The following is a 10664-nucleotide window of genomic DNA, read 5'->3' as shown; positions in this document are numbered from 1 at the left end:
TCAAAGATAATCATTAGTACATGTTGGATTATATTTTCCACGTTCTGTTTTCAGCAATGGTCAAATATATGTGGCAGTCTCAAGAGTTACTAGCATAAAATGATTAAAAATTCTCATTTCTGATGATGGTGGAAAATTATGTACCTCTACTCAAAATGTAGTTTTTACAGAAATATTTAATAACATTGATTCAATTATTCATTATTCATCATATTAAATTATAATAATTATATATTTATTAAATTTTAATATATACAAAATTATAAACCTATACGTAATGTCGGTGAAAATATAGAAAATAATTGTGCAAAGCACGTGTGAAAAACTAGTATTTTATAGGGTAAATAATTATAAAGTCCCCGAGCTTTTACTTAATACACTAGTTAGCCCCTCTGTTTTTAGAAATAATTATATAGTCTCTTAGTTTTTAGTTTCATCAACTCCTTAGTACTTATGTTTGAGTCAATAGTCAAACTATACCAAATAAATTTTAAAATACCAAAATTACCCTTTATTCTATATTTTAATAATAAAACAACTATTTTTCTTATTTTATGTTTTTTTTCTCCTTTTTTCCTACACAGTCTCTACAATATATTTTTTTCCTGCATAATCTCTACAATATTGAGTAATTAATTTATTAAATTTTATATAATTATAGAAATTTAATTTAGTAGCCTAAATTTTATTGACTAAAAAACGAATGAAAAATATTTCAAAATTTATCAAAATAAGAGAAAAACTATATAAATTGTAAAAAGTAATCTTTATTTATCTTTAATAAATTTTATAAATGAAAAAAAAAATATGATTTTTTTATAAAATTTATTAAAATTTAATGCGAGTTTAAAGACATTATATTAAAAAAATAAAAATTTAAGAGAATAAAAATACATTTTTAATGATTAGTATATATAATTACATAAATTTCGGTATATATATACTTCATAAACTTTATTAAAACTATTTTGATTAAATTTGAAATTAAAAATAAGTTTTTTTTTGTGTAAATAACTAGGGGTAATTTGGACTTTCATCTACAAAAATACATAGAAGGACTAAAAAGTTGATTAAAATAAAACTTAAGAACCTTATAATAATAGGATGGACCTACTAGTATGTTAAGTTTAAACATAAGGACTTTATAATTATTTACCCTATGTAGAAATTATACGGTGTGCCTCAACATATGATGTGGTGTGCCAGACCAATTAAATAAAGACATCTGTTAAATAATATATAATTTTTTTTGTAATAATTATTAAACTAAATTTAACTTTTCACTCTTCCTTTCCTCTTTCCCCCCTTCTCCAACAGGTTTTCTTTTTTACGCAGCCGGTACCCTTTTTCTGTCCATTCTCTTTTCCTCTAGTAAATATTTAATTTTTAATGAACTGAGTGGCTGGGTTCTATGGTTTATCAAATTAAACTATTATTGCAAGTCCAATTGAACTAATTAAATGATTATTTTAATTAAAATATTTATTGCCCTTTCATTAAAATTGGTAAGAGAAGGCTTGCCCTCTGTACACCCTTGTGGTGGGACCTCTCCCCGGACCGTCGCTTAGCGGGGATGCGTAATGCACCGGGCCGCCCCTTTTTTTATTGCCCTTTCATTGAGTGAACATGAATATGATACAGATCGGTTTCGGGACGTGTTAGTTTTAATCGTAAACTAACAAAGATGTTCTTCTCTAGCTAAACTAGAAAGAGTGAATCCCGGGTTTCATGGACTAAATCCATAAGAATAGTGAAATCCTCATTGTTGAAGGTACAAACCTTAACAAAGTTTCAATGAAAAAAATGATTAATTTTGTATTGGTAAAAGTTGAAGAACAATTACAAGAAAGAGATGTATTTATATCATCTCAAACCCTAAAACAAAATTACATAAAAGGCTAACTTACATAATTAATTAAAGAGTAAGGTTAGGGGGTAAAATGGGGTAATAATAAGATGGTGGCATGGGTGTAAATAGAAGAGTGGTAGGGTCATAATAAGGGAGTGGCAAAGGTGTAAATAAGGAGTGTCAGGATTGTAAATAAGGAGGAAGCTGAAGTAAGGAGCAAGTTCCTTAAAGTAAAGGTACGCGGAGCGTGCCTAATTCTACGCGGAGCGTAGGTTGCTGTTGAGCTATTCTCCGGATCAGTAGCCATTTTACGCGGAGCGTGCCCAAATCTATGCGGAGCGTAGCACTACAAGAAAAATGAGTATTGATAAGTGAAATTTAATAAGGGTAGCAAATACACTTATTAAAAATATATTCTGCATACATATAATAAGGATAAATTCCATCACTATATTATTAACAAGTAAAATATTTTTTTATTAAATTTTACTAAAATTTCTCCTTATTAATTCATTCAAAATTAAAATATTTTTATTTTTATTTTCTTAATAAAATTAAAATCCCTTAACAATGATATTAGGAAAAAGTAAATACTTATTAATTATAATAGTAATAAATAAATCGCTTATTAAAAAGTTTAGATAGAAAAAATAAATTCTTAATAATAGTATATTAGAGAAAATATAAATTCTTAATAAATAAACCCATTATTAAAAACTGGGTAGTAATATAAAGAAATAAATCTGTGGTTAATTTTTTTGTTTTTACCGCCCTTCTGAAATTTCGCTTCCCCCCTAAATTGCTCAAAAATTTCAGACCAAAAATTCAAAAGACACGATAATTGAAATCGTTTGCTCCAAATTAGCCGCCCTCTGCTCCAAATCCCTAATTGGTAGTCGATCCCTAATCACTATCGAATGCAAATGAAGTGGTCTCTCTTCACCCTCTGCTCTCAATCCCTAATTCACCTGCGAGCCGCCCTCTTCTTCAAATCCCTAATTGGTAGTCGATCCCTAATTCACCATCGATGCAAATAAATCATTCATGGTCTCTCTTCACGCTCTGCTCTCAATCCCTAATTCACCTACAAGCTGCTCTCAATCCCTAATTCACCTGCGCTAGCTCGTCTGCTCTCAGGCTGGGGAAACCCTTTCGCGACATTCTGAAAGAGGGGAAAAGCCCTCCTACTGTCTGAACCTCGAGGTAGGACTATGTTCTGCACTATCTCATCTCATCTCTCGTGTGCAGCTATTCTGCAGTGGCTTTCACTCTAAGGGTCTTGATGTCAATGGTGTCAAAGTCTGGTTGTTAGGTTTCAAATTTCTCCAAAGTAAGTCTCCCTGTCTCTCTACTGAATAGAAATGACATTTATCCTTCAGCAACGGTTGGTTATTGCTCCCTTGTAGAGTTATTGTTCTTCTTGGAATGTCATATTCTGAAGCTTTTTTCATTAATGAACAGGTTTCAGGAGCAACTCTCCAGGCTAGAAAGAAGCCTCCTAGTTCTTTTGGAGCACCATTGGAGGCGGAATGTCTATGAGAACAAAGTTTGAGAGTGCCATCAAGGTATTATTCTATACATATGGGAGTTCTGCTGCTTGTGCTACTTGGCAATATAGGGACAATATTGTTAGATAATGTGTTAAGGGCTTGGTAGCCTTTACTGGTGCCTTATTTATTGACCTTATCCATGTCTTATGCTCTATTGTTGTTGGTTCAGTGTATTTACTGGTGCTCTATTTATTGACCTTTACTGGTGCTCTATAATTATAATCAAAAAAGCTAGAGAGGTCTTTATTTTTTCCTTGATGGTTTAGTGTCTTGTGCTCTATTATATTAGTTTCTATTGTGCTCAATTCATCTTTTGAATGTCTCATTATGCTCTATTACATTCGTTTCTATAATGTTTCCTCCTCTAGCAGTCAAAATGGGTTAAGCTAAATCCTTCGTAATGTCCCCAAGTTATTGATCTTTTCTCCTGAAGCTTAGTAAGTGGTTCTGGTTATTATTTATTGTTAGGTTTAAATTTTTCATGTTTGTTCTAATTGTGGTTCAGAAGTTAGGCAGATAAAGTTTTATATAGCAGTTTCATGGCTTCCTAGTCATGTGAATAATGGGATACTAATTGATAGAGTTTAGAGAAGTCTTGAGTTTTACAGAGCAATATCTGGAATAACATTTTGCATTGTGGATAATGGGATACTAATTGATACTCTAGCTAGATTATATTCTTTTCATGATTTTCTGTCTTCATATGGGAGTAATAGAAAATCTATGAAACTTTATAAGAGTGATGAAGGTAGCAGAGAATATGTAGAGTTCTTGCACCTCCCAAGGAAATAGATAATTGATTTTGGTAAACCTCTCAACTTCTTAACCATTACTTATAAGCTATGATTCAATGATTTTCGTCTATGTTGCGAAATAAGTAAAATTTGGCATTGATTAGGTGGTGTGATACTATAGTTAGACGGTAAAACTGTTTTAGCTATTGATGTTACTACTTTTATGATTTCTGTTTTGTTTCTAAAGAAGCCATCTTTATCAAACCTAACTTAAGAGCAGCTCAAGCAAGTTATGCTTTGTCCTCCTTACCCCATTATTACTTATTCCTTGTCTGACTTCAATAACCATAGCCAAATAAGCCTTGTTAGTACATTTGCCAAAGCAAATGAATTTTCTTTAAATTTCATAGATGTGTCTGGAACTGTGCATCTTGATTCATAATGGACTAGAACTAAAGTTAGCAGCATTGTATGATTGCTGCTTTGTTGTTGGGATTCAGGCTGACTGAACTTTTCTTTTGAATTTTCCAAATAGATAATTTTATGATAAATTCCTCCCCTACTTTATGATTTGCATGATAAGCTATCTATTATCAGTGGAAAATTGTAAAATTACATACCATCTGCAATAGTTTCAATTAAACACTTGGTGTTTGTAGTTTCTTCAAAATAAGATGCCAATTGTTTCTTATCTTTGAATTGGGCCCTTATGTATGCAGCTTTACTTTTGCCACATTAGCCAGTCGGATATAGTTCTAGTTGAGAAAGACTTGTGGATTTCTGTAGAGGATTCTATTACAAGTGCACGGTTAATGGACTAGAAACAGAACGGACACGTGTTTAAGTTGCCTAAGATGATGCTTGTTGCCACCAATATTAAGGCTGATGAATTTAATAAGGCTAAGGGAGTTTTTGTAGATACAGTTATCATGAAACCTTTGAGGGCTAGTATGGTGGCTGCATGTCTTCAATAGGTGCTGGGAATTGGGAAAAAGAGGCTGCAAAGAAATGGTCCCAATGGATTTACTTACCTTCGGAGCCTGCTGTTCGGTAACAAAATTCTCGTGGTTGATGACAATATGGTAAACGACAGAGTTGCTACAGGTGCACTGAAGAAGTTTGGAGCGAATGTGGAGTGTGCTGACAGCGGAAAAACAGCATTAAAGTTGCTTTAACTATCGCACAACTTCGATGCATGCTTTATGGATATTGAAATGCCAGAAATGGATGGGTAAGTTATCTGGATTTAGAGTTTTGAAACATTGAACTTAAACATGGTTTTGTGAAAATTCTTGTTACTGTCCAGGTTTGAGGCGACGCGTCTTATCCGGATGATGGAGAGCCAAGCTAATGAGCATATAAATGGCGAATCAGCAGCAGAAGGAAGTGGTATAAAAGGCGAGTAGAGTGCACCAGTATTAGCCATGACGGCGGACGTGATACATGCTAGTATGCTATATATGATGAATGCATGAAATGTGGAATGGATGGATATGTATCGAAGCTGTTTGAGGAAGAAAATCTTTATGAAGCAGTAGCCAAATTCTTTAAATCAAAGCCTATCTAAGAGTCATCTCCTGCAAAATCGAAATGAATGAGCAGTGGCAGCAATTTTGAAGTTATCTGGATTTAGTAAGTGTTTCCTTGCCTTGGACACTTTTCAATTTCATAATGGATCTCAATCTAAAAGGAACCTTTCCCTGAGAAAAATAAATTTTCCATCTTTAAGTCTTTTTAATTAATATATTGTTATGAATTACAAGTTCTGTTATTATGAAAAAATAGTCAAATCTTTAAGATGAAATGAATGAAAAGTCAAATTTGTTTTTCGGATTAGAGCTAAAGCATAGTTCTTTCTTATTTTTCCAATTTTCACTTGATAAACTAACAAAATGAAAGATGGGCATAGACTTTGTTTTGTGTTTTGGTTCTTATAGTTGAATGACATAAAGTGTGATTGATTGTTGAATCAATCCAAATGTGTATGTAGGCTATTTCTCTATCCACACAGAGGTTTGTGTTGTGTCTAAATGTATCTTATTTGTGTAACTAAAGGAACAACTGTTAATATTTATCTCAAGTGCTATATATGGTTTCCAGCAGAACTGGGATACCAACATAGCTGGTATCGAGTTCTATTTCCAGAACTGGATACCAGTTTGTTTCCAAAAGGTAACAATATCACTAGATTTAGAGTTTGCAGTTGGACAATTATGATCAAGTTCCAATTTTCTAATATTAAAAAAGAAATGGAAACATATTTTTATTCTTTTGTTACTAAATAGGTTTACGGAAGAACTGGAAACAGAACAGGCAGTTCTTGAAACAAGAACTATCCAGTTCTGTTTTCTGGAAACAGAACTGGCAGCTCTCGAAACATAATAGGTGCAAGTTTTGTTTCCAGAACTGATAGTTCTTGTTTCCGGAACAGAACTGGGCTTTTTATTCGATTGATTTGGGGTCATCTATTTGGCATAGTGGGTCTGTCATTGTACTAATTTTGCTAATTAGGACATTTGTAGATTCGCATATGTTTGGCATTAATTATTGACCACCAGAGTATAGCTAAAAACTGTTAATTATTTATAATCTATGTACATGATGAGTGTTCTCAGAATTGAAAGAAAAATGAGAGATAGATATGCATGTCACATATGCTTGTTTGTCTAAAACTTGTCGGTGCGATCAACTAATAATGTAATTTTCTTGTTATTTCTTGTAGGCTATTTGATGCAATAACATTTTGACACTTGACCGAGCAACTCTTTGGACAATCGATCAACTTTTTGGTTCAAGATAGAGAGATTAAATTTCCAAACTACTTTTTGGATATTTTTTGTTCGGTAAATAGGAAATTGTATGTGTCTGTCTTGATGAAATTAACTTTACAAACAACTTTTGGGATATATATTGTAATTATTGGATGGTTGATCTTTTAATTTTTATTATATAATCTCTTTTTATGGTTAATTTGTGTTAAAATGCTTTAATTGTGAAAAATGATGGTTTGACCATCGTTTATTATTATATATTTTGTGATAAAGACGTTTTTAATTGTGAAAAATGATGATTTAGCAAGAATAAATATGTTTTAATAAGGAATTGTTTATTATTGATGATATATTTTAGTAAGTGTCTTTAATCATTATAATTAATTTATAACAATGGGCTTTTGAACATCTAAATTAGTTTTTAATAAGTGTTTTTTTGTGTTATTATAATTACTTTTAATAAGTGGATATTTAATTATTACAAACATTTTTTAATAATGGTAGATTTTTCATTATTATAAGTGTAATAATAAGCGGATCCATTTCCGTTATTAAAAACAATTAGCAAGGCAACGTTTAACAAGGGGCCCATAAGGGGCTTTTTCACTTATTAAAAGCTTTTACTAAGGGTATTTTGGCTTTTAATAATGATTTTTCCCCTTACTAAAAGCCATTTTTTTTGTAGTGTAGGTTGGTTGTTGAGCTTTTCTCCGGATCAGTAGCCATTTTACGCGGAGCGTGCCCAAATCTACGCGGAGCGTGGGTTGGCTGCTGAACTCTTCTCTGGATCAAACCAAGCTTTACACGGAGCGTGCTATAAACTACGCGGAGCGTGCCTGAGCTGCTGTGTGGCACTGTTTTGGTCTCCTTACTCGCTTGTTGCTCATGCTTGGTTCTTCCTCTGACTTCCTTCGTACGGATCCGATCCCAGAAGGAGATGCCCTGCATCATACACTCTCTCTTAAAAAGAACTTGACCCCAAGTTGCTTGCCACATATTGATGAGACGTGTTCGTTGTGAACGGATCCAAGCCCTCAAATCGAACCAAGGTGTTGTTCGAGATGAATTCAAGGAGTCCACTCCAAGTATTGCCGGACTCACCTTCTCCCCACGAGCTTTTCCCCATATCTCCACAAGTGCCTCACCCCGGCTTTCACCTTCCATGGTACTCATCTCCCAATCTCCGCCAATATCGAATCCTCTACCAACATCGAATGGTATGTCTTGGCGAAGCTTGTCAAACCACTTCCCAATAAATGCTTGGATGGTCTTCCAACGCCTCTCACTTCGTTGAATGGACCACCATTGGATCCTCTTGATCTCCCCATCACGAACTTGAGGAACCAACACAATCCTCTTCCGCTCATGGCCTACCTCGAATGGAATGTCCCGACGACACGTATCAACCCAACTAGGATCAATCCCATAAGCACTCTTCAAAACCCTAACATGGCCTTGAGTCGAATATGCCCGGACCTCAATATACCTCACGCCATCAACCCGGATGCTAGGCTCAACCTCCACTCGCTCATAGCCAACCTCAAATGACATGTCTCGGCGCCATATATCAACCCAAATTGGAGCGATCCCTTGAGTACTCTTCACAACCCAAACATGATTTTGACTTGAATATGCCCGGAATTTGCTATCACTCATTCCACTAACCCGGCTACAATGCTCAATCTCTCCTTGCCCATGGCCCACATCAAACGGAATATCCCGGCGACATTTGTCAACCCACTTCATAGTGAACTCAAGCACACTTAGATTAGCTCCTCCCTCCCTTTGGGTCAACAATCCTGGAACTTCAAGACTTGCCATTTTACTAACTTGGCCATTATTCCTCAAGTCTTGAATTTCGTCTATCTTCTCAACATCTCTTGGGCGGCTATCCCCATTCATCAAAGACTTCATAAGACCCACTCTCTTCCCCACAAGACCGCTGCTCATTGACTCCTCATAGAGTTGAGGTTCCCTCAAATAGCATAACACATACCCCAACATATACATTTCAATAAAGCACAAGGTAATGAGTTCTGAGTTTACCAAGCCTTGACTTCCTTCCATCTTTTCTATGTTCCTTGGGAAGCCATTCCCCCTCAATAAACAATCACCAAAGCCCACAATGGGCCCATCATAGGAAATGTTCTCCCTCAACATAAAACTCACATTCCTCACAACAAGCTTGCCTCTCATAGGCTTATCATAGGGAAGGTTCTCCCTCAACATACACAACCAAGCTTCCAACATATATATTTCAATAAAACACAAAAGAATAAGTTCAGATTTTACCAAGTAAGAGACTTGATTCCTTTGCATGTGGCATGTGTTAGGTGTTTCAGTGCCATCAATAGGCATCATGGAGCAACCTTCATCCTCCTCTCTAAAGCTCAACTCACCATATGTAGGGCTAGGTGCACTATCTCCCGGATCCCAAGCTATGTCTCGTGGTAGCTTCCTCAAAGGTGGAAGCCCTTTAGGAAGCCTTTTATGTGGCTCATTGAAGGACATGTGCTTGTCACCCTTGAACATCGGCTCTACTTCCTCACTTCCCACTTTGCTACCCCCCTTCTCAACCTCATTCTCCTCTTTGGATTTGACTTCACTAGGAGAGTGGCTAGCTAACTCATCCATGGAACCCAAGTCAAGATGATTCAATGTCTCACCCGTTCCACCAATGCACCCATTCACACTCAACTCCCAAGTTGGACAATCTTCCAAAGTGGCCTCCGTTTTTGTACTAGGAGAACCCTTCAAAGGTGTAAGGACATATCGGATTCCGCCTTTGCGTATGGTGTAGGTGTTGCTTCTTCCCGCATGTGAGGCATCACAATCAAATTGCCATGGCCTACCAAGTAGCACATCACAAACACCCATCTCCACAACATCACACATAGCTTCATCTCCATAAGCTCCAATAGTGAAAGGAACTTTACACCAATGAGTAACTTGAAGTTTTTCCACCTCGTTGACCCAACCAAGGCGGTAAGGTCTAGGATGTGGCTCGAGAACCAACCCCAAACTTGATCATGGACTAATGAGATTCACTTGGCTTCCTCCGTCGATCACCATCTCACACTTCCTCCCAAGAACTAAGCATCGAGTTCTAAATAATCGATGATGTTGGCTAGGCTCCTCTTCACTAGGCATTGGCACCCTCGTCACCAAATACACATTGTGCTCATTACCATCATCATCAACTTCATAGGTGTCTTCATACTCAACACTTCCCGACTCATCCTCATCTTGGAACCGATTTTCTTCCTCATCATAAGCATCTTCATTTTGGTCCCACTCTTCATTTCCCGTCTCATAGTCATCTCGGAACCGACCTTCATCATACTCATAAGTGTCTTCATTTCAGTTCCACCCAATATTTCCCGACTCATAGCCGTCTCGGAACCGATCTTCATCATCATAAGCTTCTTCCCTTCAGTTCCACTCTACATTTCCCAACTCATCATCATGATGGAATCTACCTCCATCATACTTATAAATATCTTCATGGTTGTTCCGTTCAACATCCTCCAACTCATCATCACAATAGAATCTACCTTCATTATCTTCATAAGGAGCCCCGTGTCGATCCCACTCAACACACCGACGCCCATTCTCATCATGGTAGACCACATCTTCGTCTTCCTCATGAGCGGCCCCATATTGGTTCCACTCAATGCTTCGGCATTCATCCTCCCCATGGTAAACTCTACCATCTTCATCATAATCAAACTCATATGCACTATGACAAAGTTCACCATCC

General features: G+C 36.0%; 1 long non-coding RNA gene across 2 annotated transcripts; it reads left to right on the top strand.

Annotated features, from left to right (window-relative positions):
* The first annotated feature begins 2667 nt into the window (after nucleotides 1-2667).
* Nucleotides 2668-7103, top strand: LOC136203987 (uncharacterized). Of its 2 annotated transcripts, none has more exons than XR_010674999.1 (5): nucleotides 2668-3179; nucleotides 3311-3414; nucleotides 4853-5364; nucleotides 5440-5765; nucleotides 6856-7103. It is a non-coding gene; the product is annotated as an uncharacterized lncRNA (long non-coding RNA). The 2 variants fall into 2 exon arrangements; XR_010675000.1 differs by having other exon boundaries at nucleotides 2668-3233.
* The last annotated feature ends 3561 nt before the right edge of the window (nucleotides 7104-10664 follow it).

The sequence above is a fragment of the Euphorbia lathyris genome, chromosome 8, assembly GCF_963576675.1.
Source record: "Euphorbia lathyris chromosome 8, ddEupLath1.1, whole genome shotgun sequence".
NCBI lineage: Eukaryota > Viridiplantae > Streptophyta > Magnoliopsida > Malpighiales > Euphorbiaceae > Euphorbia > Euphorbia lathyris.
Note: the sequence above shows the minus strand (reverse complement) of the source record. Positions and strands in the feature narration are given on the sequence as shown.